This window comes from Schistocerca americana, chromosome 6, assembly GCF_021461395.2.
Source record: "Schistocerca americana isolate TAMUIC-IGC-003095 chromosome 6, iqSchAmer2.1, whole genome shotgun sequence".
Lineage (NCBI taxonomy): Eukaryota > Metazoa > Arthropoda > Insecta > Orthoptera > Acrididae > Schistocerca > Schistocerca americana.
The window spans coordinates 24,170,041-24,193,462 of NC_060124.1; the positions used below are offsets into that span (position 1 = coordinate 24,170,041).

General features: G+C 43.2%; 1 protein-coding gene across 1 annotated transcript in view; it reads right to left on the bottom strand.

Annotated features, from left to right (window-relative positions):
* Positions 1–23,422, bottom strand: part of LOC124619695 (vegetative cell wall protein gp1-like) — a 50,627-nt gene that overhangs the window by 26,783 nt on the left and 422 nt on the right. The window lies entirely within an intron of this gene.

Consider the following 23,422-nt stretch of genomic DNA (forward strand, 5'->3'; position numbering starts at 1 on the left):
TTTTTCTTAATGGTGAAGTGAACAGACACAATGTGCCAGAACTGCGAGCTCGCATCAACGATGCTTTCGAACTCATTGACGGGGACATGCTGCGCCGAGTGTGGGAGGAACTTGATTATCAGCTTGATGTCTGCCGAATCACTAAAGGGGCACATATCGAACATTTGTGAATGCCTAAACAAACTTTTTGAGTTTTTGTATGTGTGTGCAAAGCATTGTGAAAATATCTCAAATAATAAAGTTATTGTAGAGCTGTGAAATCGCTTCAATCATTTGTAATAACCCTGTAGTTCTAGGGGACTGATGACCTCAGATGTTAAGTCCTGTAGTCCTCAGAGCCATTTTCATAGATAGAGAAACAGGTGGCATATGTCTACGTATGAAATATGTTTTATATCTGACATGTGCATATGCGGGCAAAGTCACAGCTAAAAAGCTCATCCCATATTTGATCACATACAGTAGTCAAAATAAATGTTGCATATTGCCGTAAGTGTAATGCTGAATGCATTGTGATCCAGAAACTAAGTTGTCAAACATTGGTTTGTTTGCAGTATAATTCTAGCGGAAACAGGCCATTTTTCTAACGTGAGAGGGTGGTATGTGCCGTCTAAGGCCATCGTGTAGCCTCTAAACATTGCTGTACTTGTGTATCATTAGGAGTGTTGTATTGCTTCAGGATGGTTCGGACAACAAAAACATCCAATCAGAGGCTCCGTATAGTCTAATGGAGCGGGGAATGAGAAAGGTACACGTTGCACAGAATGTAGCTGTGCGGCAAACTGATGTCTCTAGAATATGAAAACATTTCTAGTGAAGAGATTAGCAGAGGATCTTCACAGAAGTGGCCGCAGAAGAAAAACGCAGGACCGGTATTTGCGAATAACGGAAGCAGAAACCCTCAAGACAACGCTACTAGTCTACAGCAGCAGTTCTAGACAGAAGAGCGCAGACATGAACACAAACGATACGCAGCTGCCTTCCTGAGCGTCGGGCTCGTGTCGCAAGGATCAAGAAAGCATTCTGTGGACCGGGAAGCAGAGGGGCACAAACACTTTTCTGATGATGCCCGAAATAGCCTCCACACTGATCAGGAAGATTCTTGTATGGAGGCAAAGAGACAACGTTGACACTGTACCTGTGTTGCAGGCCGCCACACTTATCAAGCTCGTCATATTTTGGCGTGTAATCATGTACAGTCGCAGTCACAGTCGCCAATACATAGGAAGATGACGGGAGTGAAGTACTGGGACGACATCGTCGCATGCATTGTGACTCCATTTGGTGAAAGTACTGTAGTGGGATTCAATTTGATGTACGAAAATGCCCATCCCCTTCATCACAATCTTGTGAACAACTTCCTAGTGGAGCATAGAATCAGTTGCATGGAACAGCCTCCACATGCTCCCGACCTCTACTGCGTTGAGACTGCATGGGTCATACTGAAACGATCGATTAGCAATCTTCCTGTCCAGGCTGAGACCTTACATGGCATCATAGAGGACGCTGTGGGAGAATGGGACAACATCCCACTGGCTTATACGAACAATTTGTTAAGGAGTATGCCTAAATGCATTCAAAAGTGTCATCAATTATGAAGAGGGCCAGTTGGTTGGTTCAAATGGCTCTGAGCACTATGGGACGTAAGTTCTGAGGCCATCAGTCCCCTAGAACTATTTTTTTTTTTTGGTCATCTGTCTACTGACTGGTTTGATGCGGCCCGCCATGAATTCCTTTCCTGTGCTAACCTCTTCATCTCAGAGTAGCACTTGCAACCTACGTCCTCAATTATTTGCTTGACGCCTTCCAATCTCTGTCTTCCTCTACAGTTTTTGCCCTCTACAGCTCCCTCTAGTACCATGGAAGTCATTCCCTCATGTCTTAGCAGATGTCCTATCATCCTGTCCCTTCTCCTTATCAGTGTTTTCCACATATTCCTTTCCTCTCCGATTCTGCGTAGAACCTCCTCATTCCTTACCTTATCAGTCCACCCAATTTTCAACATTCGTCTATAGCACCACATCTCAAATGCTTCGATTCTCTTCTGTTCCGGTTTTCCCACAGTCCATGCTTCACTACCGTACAATGCTGTACTCCAGACGTACATCCTCAGAAATTTCTTCCTCAAATTAAGGGCGGTATTTGATATTAGTAGACTTCTCTTGGCCAGAAATGCCTTTTTTGCCCTTGAACTTAGAACTACTTAAACCTATCCAACCTAAGGACATCACACACATCCATGCCCGAGGCAGGATTCGAACCTGCGACCGTAGCGGTCGTGCGGTTCCAGACTGTAGCGCCTAGAACCGCTCGGCCACCCTGGCCGGCTGGGCCAGTTGGTTCATACTAAAATGTGTTAGGCAAGATGACAAAGAGTAAACTGTAGTGTTTGCACTATAATCTTCTGTAAGGTTCCGTTTTTGTTGTTTGTTTGTCTTTATCAATTGGGAATGTGTTTATCTTCTTTATTTTTGTTTTCTTATGACTAACTGAACGAAAAAAATGAATTTTTTTTTCCTATTGCATCCAGTATTGACAAGAAAGCAATAAGCAACATTTATTTTGACCACAGTGTCAGTTACAACCTGGAAAGAGATACTATAGGGGTAAGAACCAGCAACCTCCTATTGAGATGGGCGTGATAACGTGAAGAGAGAAGGGGGAGGTTGGAGACGAACGGACAGTGAGTGGGAAGGAGGAGATAGGCAGAGGTTGGGGAGGCAGAAATGGGGGGGGGGGGAGATGGAGGACATTAAAAGAGAGACAGAGAAGGAGGAGATGGATTAATAGAAGATTGGTATAAACACATACCCAGGCAACATGAGATACCCAGCTAGTATCTATATATACTTTTATTCATAATTTAAATATCTTAAAAACACCTTTGTTCACGGCCATCCCCATATTTTCGTAGCAACAAATTCTTAGCATCCCACAATGCCACCAGTGATTTACGCATTTCGATGCACTCTAATAACAATGTCCTTTTGTCTTGTTTTGAACTCATTTTAAGCACCACAACAACAACAACAACAACAACAACAAACCAAACCTGACATCCTTGTTCTGTGTAGCTCGTGACATGACAGTCTAGTGTCAAGGATATTGTCAATACTGCCCACAGACGGCACAATGTTTCCGGGCAGCACAACGTATTTCCAAAGCTTTTGATGTTCTCAATATTCTTGCGCAACCTCTCAGTCTCACTGCTAGGTGGTCAATATTATTGCAACTAAGGAAATATTGCGCAATATTATTACCGTGTAGGGCATGTTTATAAATTTTAGAAGGAGACCAAGGCTTTAATACAGTAAACTGGTTCCAATAAACGTAGGTTGCTGTAGTTATGCGGAGATGAGGTTTACACAGAACAGGCTAGCGAGGGGAGCTACAATTAAGCCCGTCTTCTAACTGAAGACCACAACAATAATCTAAAGCTTTCTTCGTCAAGATATCACGAATAACAGCGCACAGATGGTAACAAAACTTTTATTTTTGTTTCGAATTGTCGAAGGTCGAACATTACAGCAACGTGAAGACACGTAATCAGAAGACATGCAATAAGTGTAGCCCAGAAATTCGGCGCCTGCACAAACAAGCGTTCGCGACAGACGACATCCTATTATTCAGAAAAATACACCGTGGATGGAACACGTGATAAAGGTGAGCACAGATAATCGACGGAAATGGGGCTATACTTTTGACATGCAATGTTGTTATTATTATTATTATTATTATTATTATTATTACTTTTTTTATATTTCACTCTTCGCGATTCGGCCCATTTACATCATAATAGTGACAAAGCAAAATAAATGTCATCCTTAAGAAATAATTTTGAACAACCCGTAAAAATACCATGTTCGATACAAGTCGTGGACAAAGAAAATAGTACAATACAGATGAAACGCAGTGCGGTTGGAAAACTCATGTAGACGATTCATTGAAATTTCAGACCATTATCTGCCAATTATATTCACCAACAGCCGTCACTGGAGCCTGATAGACATCCATTTCTTACAAGCGACCTTGAAGCAGCATCTACGAATATGGGACGGAGCGTGGCAATCTTAATCCAAACCACAGGCGTACATTACTAGGTTGGCAATATTATACACAGTATCACTGGTGTCACTAAACCCAGCAGTTTAAAATAAACGTATGGCGGCGAGCGCAAAGCTCACTCTAAGAAATAAGAATAAACTGATACAACTAAACTGATACTCTACGTTACCTTTAGAATTTTGAAATAATTGTCAATGCATGCGTCGTGTTTAGCTATAAGTTTTCGTACAGCAGACGGAGGATGCAAGGAAAGGAACATATCTCAATGCAAGCATAAGTAGGAGCGTCTTACTTGTTTTTGTACTGTACGTAAGCCTAAATAATTGCATTACAATTTGTTTTATTCGACGTACTGGCAGTATTTAGGTACTTCATGTATATGTGTTGGGGAGTTTAATAATCTAGTGTTAGCGGGTGCGGCTTTATTATTCGTTAGTGCCCGGCTTTGTGAGGGTGCTCGTACGGGTAAGGCGCGCAAGCCTAACACGCCGCCGGCCTGAGTGACCAAGTGGTTCTAGGCGCTTCAGTCTGGAACCGCGCGACCGCAATGGTCGCAAGTTCGAATCCTGCCTCGGGCGTGGATGTGTGTGATGTCCTTAGGTTAGTTATGTTTAAGTACTTCTAAGTTCTAGGGGACTGATGACCTCAGAAGTTAAGTCCCATAGAGCTCAGAGCCATTTGAACAATTTGAACCTTAAAAAATGTACCTGTCGAGTTTTGCCAACTTGACAGCTATTTATGTTTTAAATGAATAGGTTACGAACGACGTTGATACTCTGTTCAGAAATGAGCCATAGTATATGGCAAGGAGACTCTAAACCGATAATTTATCGTCACGCGGAAATCACAAAGACATCATTTTACACTTCGGTCATATACTAAAGTTGCACACCGTTTTAATTTGGCGAAGATCACGCATCCTCCTTGTGTAACGAAGTCTTGCGCATGACAAGCAGCCTTCGTCGGCGAACTTCGTGCCACATGCGTAAACAAAAATAACTGCTTTGCGTTCCCGGTATTATTTTGACCGTATCTGTGCTATGATCATTAAATATTCGGCTGTGATTTAATAGTTTCTTTGAAAGTCTATGAATATGGGCATTCCTTCATTTTATTCGTACGAGAGTTCCGACACCACTTCCTTCAGTGTCTTGAGGACCACAGCATTCCACTATTTTATCACGCTAAAAAGGTGCTCTTTCTTAGATCACGTTACTTTACGCGACCAGGCCGAGAGGCCCGCTCTGCATCATCATCTTCTTCTGTCTTCTGCTGCCTGTCTTCGTCCTCCAAATGCAGCAAGTCTTAATCCACCCATCCATCCATTCCCATAACAACTTAAAGATAAATATTTGCATATTATGAAGTGCAAGTAAACAGTTCCAGTGCTTACAGTTACCTGTACGTACTGTAAATGTTCATTTGCACTTCGCAATACGTATATGTTTTATCTTGACGTGGTTCTTGTATTTTTGGAAACACCATTTTGACTACCTGGAAGCTGCTGACGCGCAATTATTGCAGCATGCTGGAAGTTCTTGAAGAACAAAATCTACCCACAGAAGCTCATTTATAGACTGCAACGTCTTGTTTTTCAATTAGCAGTGTTCAGAAAGTGTACCAGACACTGATGCTTTACTGTAAAGTAAAATTAATAAAAAAATGGTTCAAATGGCTCTAAGCACTATGGGACTTAACATCTGAGGTCATCAGTCCCCTAGACTTAGAAACTACTTAAACCTAACTAACCTAAGGACATCACACACATCCATGCCGGAGGCAGGGTTCGAACCTGCGACCGCAGCAGCAGCGCATTTCCGGACTGAAGCGCCCAGAACCACTCGGCCACAACGGCCGGCCTAAAATTAATAGGTTTCATTGACGTCCAGTATTTTAATGTTTAAAATGGGAATAAAATAGTCACGAAGTACACACTGATGTCAATTTAAACTTCGTCCAGAAACGACATTATTCGTAACGCTGGACCATTCTCAAAAATTACCAGGTTTCGTACTTAGCTGGCGCGTGTTCTTCGCCTCATCAATTGAGTCGATAAAATCAGAAACCAGTCATGTCAACATTTTTCGCAAAATAAGATAATTGAGGATTATGTATCTTAGAAGGTAGCTACATTGATTGTGACAGAAGCACTTCATGTCTACTTAGTGGTTTCAATGTTATGGTATGGTAAATTTTACTATTTTGTTCAGAAACGCCTCATGTCCAGTGACATGAGGTGTTTCTACACTTAATGAGTGGAAATATCATTCTCTTTGGTTTCTCGTTGGTTTCATTGGTAGCTTCCGTTGTTTCTTAAGGTTGTTGTACCTAACTAATGAACAGTTGACAGTCAATAATAGACATAAACGTTGCATGACTGTAGTACAACTAATATTATACTCAGTTTTCATTACAATATTAAATTGTTTAACTATTACTTCTGTATTTTTAAGACTTTTTAATATGATTTAGAACCACCAAGAAAGAGATGGAAAGGCATTCGCAGCACACGTAAATGTGATATTATAAATAATACAATAATATAAACAGAAAATACACAAAAGGGGAAGGACGTGTTGACCAAAGCCCAAGGTTTACATTATAGCACGCATTGTAATCTGTTTTGTTATTGATACATTAATAAATTACACTAAAACGCCATTTGTTGCAAATTATTTGATGTAGAAATCCTAATGTCCACAGTTCTGAGCAGAAACCCCTCATGTCCAATACATATTAATATTTCGGTTCCTATAATAGGCATGTGCTATGTTTTTGGGTGTAGAACAACATACCAAGTAGCAGGAAATGTGAGATACCTCTCAACAAGTTTTAGTTATTGGTTCTTCTGACAATCACGTTCTTGCTCCTCCTGAAAAATTTGTGGTACTGGATATAAGGGGTTTCTGATTTTATCAGTTCAATTAATAGAAATGTTAAGTTTCGTTTCACTGTCATATCTCATCAATGCGCCTATCTTAGGAAATAAATCTGTCACGAAAGTCATCAACTGGTCACTGCGAAACGATGAAACCCCGTAGAACAAACATTAATGACCGTAGAATAGTCTTGTTGACAACAGTATCTTGTTACAAGATGCCTTCTTCCGATTCCTCCTCCCCTCCCCTCCCCTCGCCTTTCCACGCCTTTACTCGCTGTGAGCCGGCCAGTTGTTTATTGTTGAGGCGTGGGCACGAGGCAGCTCACACAAGCAGATTGGTCAAAAATGGGTCAAATGGCTCTGAGCACTATGGGACTCAACTGCTGTGGTCATAAGTCCCCTAGAACTTAGAACTACTTAAACCTAACTAACCTAAGGACAGCACACAACACCCAGCCATCACGAGGCAGAGAAAATCCCTGACCCCGCCGGGAATCGAACCCGGGAACCCGGGCGTGGGAAGCGAGAACGCTACCGCACGACCACGAGATGCGGGCAAGCAGATTGGTGAGCAAGCCTATGCTAGATCATCTCAAAGAATTTATATTCCCGCATCAGATTTGCCAGAGTGCAGCACGATCGCATGAAGTGAAAATGGCGACTCCACAGCAGAGCGCGTAAGCAGTAATGTGGTTTCCAGAAACAAAATCGCTGACAACTGCTCAAAGAAATTATCGCATTTTATATGGATGTGAATCACCTGGTGTGAAAACAGTTAAAGAATCATATCACAAGTTTCTAGCAACTGAAAGTATTCTGAATCATTCTGCCAATGCACGCCGTAGTGTTCCTGAAGAGGCAGTGGAGGACATCAAACAAGCGTTTGTCAGGAGCCCACGTAAGTCAGTTCGACAGCCATCTAGATCAGTCACATCAAATAAATTCGTAATTGCGACAGAGGACTACCATCAGCTGTAGAATGGAATGACGACAGTGAAATTTTTTGCCGGACCGGGATTCGAACCCGGATTTCCTTCTTATTGCGAGCGGTCACCTTACCATTTGTCTATCCGTGCACGACTGACGGTCACATCCAAACTTCCATATACATCGTCAACCATACGTTCAGTAAGTAATGCCTTTTTTCTCGGCCAGTTTCGCTTAAAAAATGTGGAATTTGTTGTGGGACATCATGGAATATTCCAGCTTCAGGTGGTATAGTTTCATGAAGTTCCGACAGGTGGTGACGCTATACGTAATCTTCAACATGGCGTCTGCAACGGAGGTGCGTTCCAAAAAGAGAGCAGTTATTGAGTTTCTTTTGGCAGAAAACGAGAGCATCGAGATATTCATAGGTGCTTGCCGAATGACTGCTGAGCCGAGGCAGTGAAAAAAAGCGCGCCGAGTCGTTGGGCTATGCGTCTGTCATCATCGCAGCAAGATCGCGCAAACCTGTTCGATCTCCCGCGTAACGACCGGCCGCGCAAAGCAGTGACTCCATCATGTCGCAGCATGTGGACACACTCATACGGTGATCGACTGATCACAATCAAACAACTCGCTGCAGGACTAGATGTTCAACCGCGCAAGGCCTCATACGAGTCTGTACACGGGAGAGGAGCTCATAGAACTTCATTGGACTGTTCTTCCTCATGTACCCTACTGCCCTGATCTCGCACCTTCCGACTACCGTCTGTTTGGTCCAATGAAGGCTTCACTCTGCGGGAAGCAATATGTGGATGATGGGGCGATTATAGATGCAGCAAGAGGTGGGTTCAGACGTCGACCAGTTGAAGGGTACCATGCGGGTTGCAGACCTGTCCAGTAAGGTGGCGTAACGCCGTCGCGTTGATCGGAGATTACGTTGGAAAAAAAAAAAAAAATTTTTTTCGTAGCCATACCACTGGGGAATAATATGGTACATTGGAATCCTGAATAAAACAAACCTTCTTTCAGAAAAAGTGTCGCATTACTTGTTGAACGCCCCTCGATGTTTATGCCAGATATCTAGCTAGATTGTCAGGCTACTACACAAAATAAATAAGCGTTTGACATATATATACATGTAACATACTTTCTCCTTCGAATGTAACGAATGTGTCCTGTTGGCCCGATATACCGTTAGCATCAAAAACTAATATAAAGGCCTTTCTGTTTAGCAAGAACGACAAGAGACAGATTTTAGTTCACCTGGCAGGTCTACAAGAAATCTTCATCTGAAGCACCGAAAATGCTGAGCATCAATGAAGAACCTTCAGAAGCATTGTGCAACACTATTTGAACAAGTATGTACCGAGCATAATTGTGAGGAATGGGGAAGACACATCGTGGTTTGACAGCCGTTTCAAGAAGCTGCTACGAAAGCAAAGAGAGCTTCACTTCAAACTTGAACGTAGCCAAAGCCTCAAAGACAACAAAAACTTAACGTAACGAGGGCTACGCATTCAACGAATACGGAAGTAAAAGTTTATCTACAAATATGACAGAAAATCCTAAGAAGAACTGGTCTTATGTTAAATCAGTAAACGGACAGAATTCAGCTGTCCAGATAATGGCAATGAATAAGAGATTGACACAGAAAAGCAGAGAAGGCCGAAATACTGAACGTCTTTTTCCGAAACTGTTTCACAGAGGAAGATTGCACCCTGGTTCCTCCTTTAAATCGTCTCACTAGGGAGAAATTGACAGATTCAGAAATGAGAGACCAAGGGATAGAAAAGCAACAAATCGCTCAGAGAAGTATGTGAAAGAACTTGCCCTCTTCCAGAAGGAGTGTACCGAGCGAAGCATTGCTACTGATTACAAAAAGCACGGTTCATTCCAGTTTTCAAGGAGGGTCGTCGAATAGACGCACAGGACTACAGGCCCATATCCCTGAGGTCAGTCTGTTGAAGAATTTTGGAACATGTTTAATGGTCGCGTATGATGATATTTCTGGAAACCGAAAATCTGTAGAGACCAACATAGGTTTCCAAAACAATGATCACCCACGGGACCCAGAAAGCAGCATTTATAGGCATCCAGGTAGATTTCATGTTCCTTGGACTTTCGGAAGGCATTCTATACGGCTCCGCACTGCCGTCCAACGAACAAAATATGACTGTACGGAATATCAGCTCAACTGTGTGACTGGATTGATCTGAATGGAGAGAAGTCTTCAAACGTAAAAGTAACTTCGAGCGTACCCTAGGGGAGTGTTATAGGACCATTACTTTTCACAATACAGATAAATGACCTTGTAGATGACGTAGGAAGTTCCTTGGAGCTTTCCGCTGATGATGCTGTTCTGTACAGTGACGTCGCGACTCTGTAAGATTGCAGCGAAATGCAGGAAGACTTGCGGTGGATCGACTCTTGGTGCAGGGAAAGGCAACTGATCCTCTTCATTAGCAAATCTAACGTATTGCAAATACATTGACAGAAAGATCCTTTATTGAATTATTACAAAATTACAGAGCAATCACCGGTAGCTTCACTTTCATAAAATATCTGAGAGTGTGCATAAGGACCGATTTGAAGTGGAAAGGTCACATTAAATTAATCACGAGTAAGGCAGATACCAGACCGATATTCATTGGTAGAATCTTCAGGAAATGTAGTACATCAACAAAGGAAGTTGCTTACAAAACACTTGTTCGACCAGTAGTTGAATATTGCTCGTCACTCCGAGATTCGCACCAGATAGGACTTACAGTGGAAATAGAAAAGTTCCAAAGAAGAGCAGCACGTTTCGTTACAGGTTAATTTAGTGAGCGCGAAAGTGTCATGGATGTGCGGAACTAACTTCAGTGTCAGACTTTGCAAAAGAGGCTTTCTGCATCACGCTATGATCTACTGTTACAGTTCCGAGAGCGCAAGCTCAAGGAAGAGTCACCGAATATATTGCTTTCTCCTGGATACATCCCGCCTAAACGATCATTAAGATAAAATTGCAGAGATTCGATCAAACACTGAGGCTTACCAGCAATCATTCTTCCCGCGAACCATATGCGTCTGGAACAGGAAAATGGGGGAAGTGACAGTGGTACACAAAGTACCCTCCGCCATACACCGTAAGGTAGAAGCAGATAACCTTTTATCTTAGCCAAAGTCCGGTTAGTTACACCCGTTTCTTCGCAGTTTCACATTCCTTTTCCTAAGGTACAAGTGATTTAAACTTTGAATTCTCTTTACATTCATTATTTAAAGCGACAATATAAACTCTTGACATAGCGTTAGACTTTGCATAGAGAGTATCTATGACGAATACGTAAGTGTGACGTATGGTGTAAGGGAGGCTCCGTGTGACTTTGCTCGCTGCTGTAAATAGGCGGTATAAACAAAAGAAAAATAAATCAGTATACGACAAAGATTGGTAGAAGGCGCCTCGGGGAAGATCAGTTTTGATTCCGCAGAAATGTAGAAACAGGCGAGGCAATACTGACTCTATGATTTATCCTGAAAGACCGAAGAAAGCCAATCCTTCATTTATAGTATTTGTAGATTTAGAGAAAGCTTTTGAGACTGCTGTGTATAATGCATTTTTCGTAATTCTTCAAGTGGTGGGGCTAAAATACAGGGTGCGAAAACTTTTACAGAAACCGGACTGCAGTTCTAACAGTCCAAGGGCATGAAACGGAAGCCGTAGTTGGTAATGGACTGAGATAGGATTGCAGTTTGTCCCTGAATTTGTCTAATCTGAAGTTTGAGCCAGCTGTATAGGAAACGAAGCAATTTGGTAAAGCAATTAAACGTGAGGGAGAAGAAATGAAACCTTTGAAGGTTGTCGAAGACACTGTTATTCTGTCAGACGGCGAAGATCTTACGAAATTAATTGAACAGAATGCATAAGCTATAAGATGGATATCAACAAAGGTTAAAAAACGGTAATTGGAAGCAGTGGAGTTAAATCAGGCGTTACTAAACGTATTAGATTAAGAAATGATACGCTAAAAATGTGAAGACAGGAATGGCATCCGGTCACCTCTTCAAACTAACCATGGTAAAACCGTAAATAGCCATGTTGAGCCTGCTGGACAAAGGCTTAAGGAAAAGTGAGACAGCGCAAAAAAAAAAGAAAAATAAATAAATAAATAAATTTCGTGAGTTGGGTAATTTGAGCAGGAAAATAACTGAAGATGGCCGAAGTAAAAATTATATAAAATGTAGACTGCCAACTGGGAGAAAAGTGTTTCTGAAAAATACAAATTTGTTAACATCGAATATGAATTTAAGTGTTGGAAAGTATTTTTTGAAGCTATTTGTCCAGAGTGTAGCTTTTTGTGGAAGTGAAATGTGGACGATAAGCAGTTTAGACAAGCTGAGAATAGAAGCTTTTGAACTATGGTGCTACTGGAGGATAATGAATATTTGGTGAGTACATCATATAATCTAATTCGGGAGAAACAAATTTGTCACAATTCACGTAAAAGAAGGACGTCAAGAAATCGTCATTTTCGTAAAAGAGATTGTGATGGTGGTGGTGGTGGTGGTGGGGGAGAGGGGATAGAAGTTGTAGAGCGATACGAAGGCTCGAAAAAATTAAGTAAATGAAAATGGATGTAGAATACAGTTGTTATGGAAGAGACGAAGAGGATTGCACAGGATAGACTGGGTTCAGGTGATACATCAAACGAATCTTCGGACTGAAGACAACAACAACAACAACAACGAGGCAAGCTATGTCATCAAAAGGAGTGCACGAGGGAAACGACATGTACTAATGTGATTGTTCAAAGTTGGTGGGTGTGCATAGTGACGAGAACTTCGACTGAGAATCACGTATCTTCTCAGACGTTGATTGCTGATCATGGTGATGAAAGTATTTCGAAATTAATTTATTATGCAATATTAAACAGCGTGTGTTAGATATTCCGTTCAAGAAATTCTGACAACGCGGAAACAACCACTACTACCACCAAAATTGCGGATGATGAAGTGTGTTAAATTATCGGGTGTGATGCAGAAGATAGCAACATGAAATACCAAATGTGCTGTTAAGTAGAATAAAGGAAAACTCACCGATTATGAAGCATCAGAGAAACACGTGAGGGTTCAAATGGTTCAAATGGCTCTGAGCACTATGGGACTTAACTGCTACGGTCATCAGTCCCCTAGAACTTAGAACTACTTAAACCTAACTAACCTAAGGACAGCACACAACACCCAGCCATCACGAGGCAGAGAAAATCCCTGACCCCGCCGGGAATCGAACCCGGGAACCCGGGCGTGGGAAGCGAGAACGCTACCGCACGACCACGAGATGCGGGCAAACACGTGAGGGGTGAAGTGAGGAAAGAGAGAAACTGTATACTGCTCAGAGCGCAATCCTCGATATGTATTGATTTTTCTGCAATAGAACGACGTAAACAGTGTGCTTTCATAAGGATAAATCACCTCAAGACGAACCCTGTGAATAGTTTGTCTGACGAATCGTTACTGGGGTGCCATACGTGACCGTGACTGAAGGAAGAGGAAGGACGCGAGGTGGTTGGGAAGGGAGTGGCTAAGTCACGTAGCGAGTGCAGTTCGTGTAGTCTGCGTACTTTCACACTCAACATTGTACAAGATAATTTGGAAGTTTTACGTAAGATACCTAAAAAGCCACTCCTTAAATATACTAGAAGAAATGGAAATATTAGTTCACGGCAAAATAGAGCGTGCTTTACGAACAAACTGATTTCATATTAAACTGTTATTTTGACGTCTGCCAAGTCTTACTAGTGTAGCAGTGCGGCGAGTGGGGATGGCTGGCTCCAGAGTTGCACGCGTGACGTCCATAGCGTGTGTCGGCCGCGTGCAGCGACGGATATGGCTACACTTCCAGCGTCAGCACCACAGGTAAACACAGCAGCCGCGAGATGGTGCTCACAACAGTGTCTACAGTTATAATTTCGATTTTTCATGTTAGTATTTTAACGTACTTGCTAAGTTCTTTTTTTAGTACGTTAGTACTCGGCCTACTTAGAACCATACTTCCCTTCTCTTTCCTTTTGCCAGAAATTTTCATGTGCTGGCATATCTGCTGTATTAGTTATTCGAAGAATTTCTTTTTCATTCCTGTCACTCATTTCTCAATATTGTTTCTGTGTGTAGTCCTGTGCATTGCCAGACTGGGTTAGGTATTCTCTGATTTTGTCAACGTATCCCTGTAAACGCATAGTGTGAATGGAGTTTGGTTCAAATGGCTCTTAGCACTATGGGACTTAACTTCGGAGGTCATCAGTCCCCTAGAACTTAGAACTACTTTAACCTAACTAACCTAAGGACATCACACACACCCATGCCCGAGGCAGGATTCGAACCTGCGACCGTAGAATGGAGTTTCTCATCTGCAGCTGCTTTCATGAGTATAAGTCACCTCAAGACGAACCCTGTGAATAGTTTGTCTGACGAATCGTTGCTGGTGTGCCATATGTGACCGTGACTGAAGGAAGAGGAAGGACGCGAGGTGGTTGAAAAAAAAAAAATTGCGTGTGGCATCGTTTGGCGGGAGGCCCCTATTCGGGGAAGTTCGGCCGCCATGTGCAAGTCTCATTTCATTCGACGCCACATTGGACGACTTGCGCGCCGGTGAGGCGGGTGAAATGAAGACAGCACAGCAGCCAGTCCCCAAGGAGAAAAACGTCCAACCCGGCCGGGAATCGAACGCGGGCCCGCTTGCATGGGAGGCGAGCACGTTACCACCCAGCTAAGCAGGCGGAACATATACTGCAAATAACTGTGGAGCGCCTGGCGAGGGTACTTTCAACTGCATCAGTTGTTAGGGCTTCTTCCCTTTCCATTCACGTTTGGAGCACGGAAAGAGTGGTTGCTTCAATTGCTCTGCGCTCTCTGTTGTTAATCTACCCTTGTCCTCACGATACCTACGGGAGCAATACGTAGAGTGTTGAAGTACCGGGTCATCAAAAAGTCAGTATAAATTTGAAAACCGAATAAGTCACGGAATAATGTAGATAGAGAGGTACAAATTGACACACAAGCTTGGAATGACATAGGGTTTTATTAGAACCATAAAAATGCAAACGGTCAAAAAATATCCGACAGATGGAGCTTCATCTGATCAGAATAGCAATAATTAGCATAACAAAGTAAGACAAAGTAAAGATGATGTTCTTTACAGGAAATGCTCAATATGTCCACCATCATTCCTCAGCAATAGCTGTAGTCGAAGAATAATGTTGTGAACAGCACTGTAAAGCATGTCCGGAGTTATGGTGAGGCATTGGCGTCGGATATTGTCTTTCAGCATCCCTAGAGATGTCGGTCGATCACAGTACACTTGCGACTTTAAGTAACCCCAAAGCCAATAATCGCACGGACTGAGGTCTGGGGGCCTGGGAGACCAAGCATGACGAAAGTGGCAGTTGAGCACACAATCATCACCAAACGACGCGCGCAAGAGATCTTTCACGCGTATAGCAATATGGGGTGTTTTTTTTTTTTTTTGTTCTAGTAAACCCCATGTCATTCCAAGCATGTGTGTCAATTTTTACCTCTCTACCTACATTATTCGGTGGTTTATTAAGTTTTCAAATTTATACTGACTTTTTGATCACCCGGTATACTCCTAGATTCATCTCTTAAAAATGGTTTTTTAAGACCTTATAAGTGAGTTGGCCTTTTTTAGACTTCTTTTCCACAGCCGCAGTTATACAAATGACACAGGCTATACTTCGAATTTTTACATCAGTATGCTCTTTGTTAGTCTGTTTGATTGAATGCTTTTTACATGGCTGTAGAACTTGGCGTCGTTTCCGTATGATATCACAATTGATGCAGTTCCATATTGTTCCATTAAGTTTCAGGTGGGCAGCCGCAAGAATTCTCATTCTTCCTCTAATATTTCGGCTGTATAGCGTTCAGCCATCTTCAGAGTCAGCCGCAAGACTGTCGCTTAATTTCAAGGTGGCTGAACGTTATAGAACCGAAATATTAGAAGAAGAATTAGAATTCTTGCGGCTGCACACCGGAAACTTAATGGAACAGTCTTTGCGCCGCCAAAACCTGAAGATTCACTTCCATATTGCTTCTGATGTTCCACTAGGTCCTAATATCTTTCTGATGAAATCGGCGTCGTCTGAGCTCCAGTGTGTTGAGTAGGACTTCCTGATCTAGTGTGAGTGTCTCTGTAGCATAATACACCAGTGGCCCAATAAAGGTAATGTAAACGGATTTGGCATCTATGCTATTTTATCCCTTGTAGACTTCAGTGGTAGTCCTGTATGATGTTTCTAATAATGTGAGCCTTGGTTATCTCTTCTCTCTGATGTTCTCCGAAATGAATTCACTAACATAAATTTTGGAACAAGGTTTGATGCAACCAAATCCTGAAACAAAGGAAGGAAGATTGGTTATAACGGCCCTTTCGACATCGAGGTCATTTTAGGCGGAGTACAAGCTCAGATTGTGTCAAGAATGGTGGGGAAGGAAATCGGCAGTGCCCTTTCAAAGGAACCATTCCGGCGTTTTCCTGGAGTGATTTAGGGATATCACCGAAAACCCAAACCTGAATGGCCAGGCGCGGGTCTGAACCGTCGTCCTCCCGAATGCGAGCCCAGTGTGCCAATCACTGCGCTACGTCGCCTGGTATCCATTTCTATGACAACGATGGTAGCACTTACGCTGGTCATGAACTCTGTCTTTTCGAACGAGATGTGCAATCTAGTTTTTTTCTGCACATTGTAATAATATCGTCATTTTACGAAAAATTTACTGTACAGTAGAGGGAAAAGCTATGTTAAGCTCAATTTTGTATAACTGTTAGCCTATGTTGAATATACTTCCTACTACTGATTTGTTCTGTTTCTAATATGACAGCTTCTGAAGATGACTGTGGCTGAAACGCATTCTTGTGTAAATATGTATAACTAAAAAAAAAATAGCGATTAAGATCGACAGTTATTTTGACTAATTACAATGATCGCTAACTCGAGTAATGATTTTATGTCATTTATTGACAAAATTGTACAAGTGGTAGAGGATTATGAACTGAATATTTATCTAAATTAAGAAATACTCCTTATGTGAAACTCCTTATAGCAACATAGCAATTAATAAAAGTGAAGATCGTCACTAGTCTTAGTGCTTTGTGAAGATAGATTGGGGTTCAAAATCGTCGAGCTCAGTTAATTTCACAATGTTTATGGTACGATTCTAATCGTTGCTTCACCATTGCTCTTCCAGATTTCTTCTCTTGTCGCATAGTGCTTTCCATTCGTAACTAGACGCGTGTTTTTCAATGAATATTTTCCTATACAAACCAACACCATCTCAAGTTTTCCCGTGCCAACGAATCATTGTCGAGGACCTCTCTGTGCCTTGCAGTATTCTGTCCATTGTTCCTATAAATTGATAAATGTAAGGTAATGGTTATAACAAAAAACGAAAAGTGTAGTGTCTGATTACTTCATAAGCAAGACACATCGAATAGCTATTTTGGAGCGATATGGAATGGGACGGTGACGTAACGTCAGTATTAGGGAAGACTGATCGAAGACTTATGTTTGTTGGAAGGGTTCTGCGAAAATGCGGAGTATATATGTTCTAAGACAAAAAAGAAAGACACACCATGAAGGAATTATCCGAATGGGACGGAAATCGGAAGACGTGATGTACGTGTATAGACAAACAAACGATTACAAATTCAGAAAAAGTCGATGATTTATTCAAGAGCAACTGGCCTCAGAAGGCCCATGGGTACAGTCCGACCGCCGAGTCATCCTCAGCCTATAGGCGTAACTGGATGCGAATATGGAGGGGCATGTGGTCAGCACACTGCTCTCCCAGCCATTGTCAGTTTAGACGACCGGAGTCGCTACTTCTCAATGCACCTCACAAGGGCCGAATGCACCCTGATTGCCAACAGCGCTCGGTAGACCGGACAGCCACCCATCCAAGTGCTATCCATCCACGACAGAGCTGAACTTCGGTGTTCTGAGGGAAACCGTTGTTACCACAAATGGAAAGGCCATTGGCCGTTATGTTCCAAACGCCCCTCAATTGGGAAGAGGTCCTGTGACCGTGCTGGTCAAGGTATCGTTTGGCAAGCAACAAGACAAGCAGTATGCAGGCGGGCAATGTAAGCCCAAAATGGCGACAGAACGGAACGTAGAATACTGTCGTGATACCTCCGTGCTGTAAGGGCGCCACATACGACAGCCAAAGGCGTCTCGCCATGAGCTGAAATGGTAGCTCTAACCCCCAGACCATCCCTGCTGGTTGCTGGGCCATTTGGCTGGCGACAATCAGGTTGGTTCAAATGGTTCAAATGGCTCTGAGCACTATGGGACTTAACTTCTAAGGTCATCAGTCCCCTAGAACTTAGAACTACTTAAACCTAACTAACCTAAGGACATCACACACATCCATGCCCGAGGCAGGATTCGAACCTGCGACCGTAGCGGTCGCGCGGTTCCAGACTGTAGTGCCTTTAACCGCTTGGCCACCACGGCCGGCATCAGGTTAGTATCCCGGCGCTATCTAGAGCGCCTTCACACACGTCTACGGCCTGGAATCTCATCGACTAGAGTGGAATCGTGTTTAGTGATGACTCCCGTTTCGACCTGAGCCCCGACGACCAGCGAATATGTGGGGATACCGCCTGATTGTCGCCCACCAGTGACGGTGTGGGAGCCATTTCATTTCATAGCAGGATACCTTTGGTTGTCATCTGCGGTAGTCTCACAGCACAGCTGTACGCCGACGACATTCTACGGCTCGCTTTCTTGCCCATCTTGGCAAGCCACCCTTAGTTCACATTTGACCAAGATAATGCTCGCCCGCACACGGCGATAATTTTCAATGCATGTCTTCGTGCCTGCCAAACACTACCATTGTCAAACCCTACCATGGACAGCAAGGTCGCCGGACGCCTCTCCAAATGAGAACGTTTGAAGCATTATGAAATGGTTCAAATGGCTCTGAGCACTATGGGACTTAACTTCTGAGGTCATCAGTCGCCTAGAGTTTAGGACTACTTAAACCTAACTAAGGACATCACACACATCCATGCCCGAGGCAGGATTCGAACCTGCGACCGCAGCGGTCGCGCGGTTCCAGACTGTAGCGCCTAGAACTGCTCGGCCACCACGGCGGAGCATTATGAGCAGGGTCCTGTAACGAGTTCGGTATTCTGACGATCTGAAGCGGCAATTAAAGGTAATTTGGGCTGATATCCCACAAAATGACATCCAACATGTCTATCAATCAATGCCAAACCGAATAACTTTTTGCGTAAGGGCCAGAAGTGGACCACGGCGTTAATGAATTGATCTTATTTGTGAAGTTCTTTTTCTTGAGTAAATCATCCAATTTTTCTGAAATCATGAAAATATTTTGTCTGTACATGTACATGACATCTGCCTACGTCCGTCCCATTCGGATAATTCCTTCGTGGTGCGTCGTTTTTTCTGTCTTGGAGCGCATAGAGAAAATCGAATACAAGACGATACTGTGGCCAATTCTAGAATATTGTTCCAGTGTTTGTAGTCCTTATCGATTAGACATGACAACAGACTTCAGTCGAATTCAGAGACGCGCTCTTCAGGATCGTAACGGGTCGGTTTAACACATACGAAAGTGTAACAGAAATCCTGAGGGAACTTAAATGAGAATCCTTCCAAGAAATTCGACGTAGTCCTCGCGAAACATTGTTGCTCAAGTGAATTTAGAGAACCCGTATTTCAAGAAGACTGTGTGACCATTGTGCTGCCAAAAACTCGCGATGGATTGTGGAGATAAGGTACCAGAGATTAGGGCACGCACTATTTATTTATCCTGTCTAGATTGGGGCCGTTAAGCCTTCTGTTACGTCTAACCAGGTGGTGTTCATTTTTTTGCATTATGATGCAGATATTTTAATAGCTGCTTAAACACTTACAAATAACTAGAAATAGCGGAAGAAGAAGGTAGTTATAGTACAAAGAAGCAGTTTATAGTCACGAAATGTAGAACAACTAAAACATGGCAATCAGAGATTTAAACTGAGGTAATAACAGCAAGGGGTGTGAGATAAGTCTTCTTTTTATGCCCTCGCAGTGCATTGTTGGGAACGCCGATGTGCGGTAGGCATTTGTTTGTCATAGAAAAACACTAATTTACAATAATTTACCTCAAACGCATTGCCCATTCGAGATGTCATACATGGCCCTATCTCACTAATGTCTTTATAATTTTGAACTTTTGCGTCGTGATACCTGTACAGCTATAATGTAACGGCGTTATTTAAAAAATCACTGTTTAGTGGAGAATTCCTGGACAGTTACGTACCTCACCAAGAGAAGTATTTTGTTATATCTTTCATTCCTTTACCCATGGGAGATGAGTGGATTGTCGTAGAACTTTCTTCTTTCTGGAAAACACATCGGAAGATGACGATAGTTTAGCTTTAGGAAAGTTGAAGGCATCAAAGAGGCAGTTTTTTTTTTATTTTATTTACTGGCTTTCGACTCGTGCCCATGCAACCATCTCAGTAGTGGAAAAACTATACGACAGCGTGTCTGAGGCGACTTTCGTGTCAGTAGTCGCCTATTGTGGTAGTCAGTATCTTTCCCATCGTAAAGATTCATTTTTCTTTTCGAATATACAATGACGTGACAAAAGTCGTGGTGTAGCGATCTGCAGATACACAGACGTCCGTAGCATCGCGCATGTAAGGTATGAAAGGGTAGTGCATTGGTGGAGTTGTCATTTGTAATCAAGTGATTCATGTGAACAGGTGTTTGACGTGATTATGGCCACACGAATGGAATTAACGAACTTTGAACGAGGGAGTGATAGTTGAGCTAGACGCTTGGGAGATTCCATTTCGGAAATTATTAGGAAATTTAACATTCCGAGATCCACAGCGTCAGGAGTGTGTTGAGAATACCAAATTTCAGGCATTACGTTTCACCACGGACAACGCAGTGACCGAGTGCTTTCACTTAACGACCGAGAGCAGCAGCGTTTGCGGAGAGTTGTCAGCGTTGACAGACAACCTACACTGCGTGAAATAACCGCAGAAATCAATGTGGGGCGCACGACTACCTTATTAGGACAGTGCGGCAAAATCTGGCGTTAATGGGCTATGCCAGCAGTGTCTTTGCTAACAGCACATCGCCTGCAGCGGCTCTCCTGGGCTCGTCACCATACTGTTTGGATACTAGACGATTGGGAAATCGTGTCTTTCTCAGATGAAACCCGATTTCTTGGTCAGAGCTGATGGCAAGATCCGAATGCGACGCAGACCCCACATGCGGTGGACCAACTTGTCACCAAGGCACTGTGGAATCTGGTGGTGGCTTCACAATGGTATGGCCTGTGTTTACGTGGAAGAGACTGGGTCCTCTGGTCCAGCTGAACCGATCATTGACTAGAAATGGTTACGTTTGGCTACTTGGAGACTTATACAACAATTCATAGACTTCATCTTGCCGAGCAACGATGGTATTTTTATGGATGACAATGCGCTATTTGACCGGGTGCTAGTTTATACTGGTCTGAAGAACCTTCTGGACAATTCGAGCGAGCGATTCGTTCAGCCAGACCACCCGACATGAATCGCATCGAAGATTTATTTGACATAGTCAAGAGGTCAGTTCACAAAATCCTGCACGGGCCACACTTCCGCAATTACGGACGGCTTTGGACGCAGCATGGTTCAATATGTCTGTTCAGTATGTTGGCTGACATCGAAATAAGTGTCCAAGGAATAGAAAATCAACTGAAATCACTCAACAGAGGAAAGTCCACTGGACCTGACGGGATACCAGTTCGATTCTACACAGAGTACGCGAAAAAACTTGGTCCCCTTCTAACAGCCGTGTACCGCAAGTCTCTAGAGGAACGGAGGGTTCCAAATGATTGGAAAAGAGCACAGGTAGTTCCAGTTTTCACGAAGGGCCGTCGAACAGATGCGCAAAACTATAGACCTATATCTCTGACGTCGATCTGTTGTAGAATTTTAGAACATGTTTTTTGCTCGCGTATCATGTCGTTTCTGGAAACCCAGAATGTACGCTGTAAGAATCAACATGGATTCCGGAAACAGAGATCGTGTGAGAACCAACTCGCTTTATTTGTTCATGAGACCCAGAAAATATTAGATACAAGCTCCCAGGTAAACGCCATTTTCCTTGACTTCCGGAAGGCGTTCGATACAGTTCCGCACTGTCGCCTGATAAACAAAGTAAGAGCCTACGGAATATCAGACCAGCTGTGTGGCTGGATTGAAGAGTTTTTAGGAAACAGAACACATCATGTTGTTCTCAATATAGAGACGTCTATAGACGTTAAAATAACCTCTGGCGTGCCACAGGGAAGTGTTATGGGATCGTTGCTTTTTACAATATATACAAATGACCTAGTAGATAGTGTCGGAAGTTCCATGTGGCTTTTCGCGGATGATGCTGTAGTATACAGAGAAGTTGCAGCATTAGAAAATTGCAGCGAAATGCAGGAAGATCTGCAGCGGATAGGCACTTGGTGCCGGGAGTGGCAACTGACCTTCTAGGCGCTACAGTCTCGAACCGCGAGACCGCTACGGTCGGAGGTTCGAATCCTGCCTCGAGCATGGATGTGTGTTGTGTCCTTAGGTTAGTTAGGTTTAAGTAGTTCTAAGTTCTAGGGGACTGATGACCTCAGAAGTTGAGTCCCATAGTGCTCAGAGCCATTTGAACCATTTTTTTGGTAACTGACCCTTAACATAGACAAATATAATGTATTGCGAATACACAGAAAGAAGGATGCTTTATTGTATGAATATATGATAGCGGAACAAACACTGGTAGCAGTTACTTCTGTAAAATATCTGGGAGTATGCGTGCGTAACAATTTGAAGTGGAATGATCATATAAAATTAATTGTTCGTGAGGCGGGAGCCAGGTTGAGATTCATTGGGAGAGTCCTTAGAAAATGTAGTCCATCAACAAAGGAGGTGGCTTACAAAACACTCGTTCGACCTATACTTGAGTATTGCTCATCAGTGAGGGATCCGTACCTGGTTGGTTTGACGGAGGAGATAGAGAAGATCCAAAGAAGAGCGGCGCGTTTCGTCACAGGGTTATTTGGCAAGCGTGACGGCGTTACGGAGATGTTTAGCAAACTCAAGTGGCAGACTCTGCAAGAGAGGCGCTCTGCATCGCGGTGTAGCTTGCTGTCCAGGTTTCGAGAGGGTGCGTTTCTGGATGAGGTATCGAATATATTGCTTCCCCCTATTTACAGCTCCGGCGGAGATCACGAATGTAAAATTAGAGAGATTGGAACGCTCACGGAGGCTTTCCGGCAGTCGTCCTTCCCGCGAACCATACGCGAATGGAACAGGAAAGGGAGGTAATGACAGTGGCACGTAAAGTGCCCTCCGCCACACACCATTGGGTGGCTTGCGGAGTGTAAATGTAGATGTAGATGTATGTCTGCAGGGGATTTCCAACGACTTGTTGAGTCCGTGCCACTTCGAGATGCTGCACTACGCCAAAAGATGGCCGACACGGTTCTAGAAGGTATCCCACGACTTCG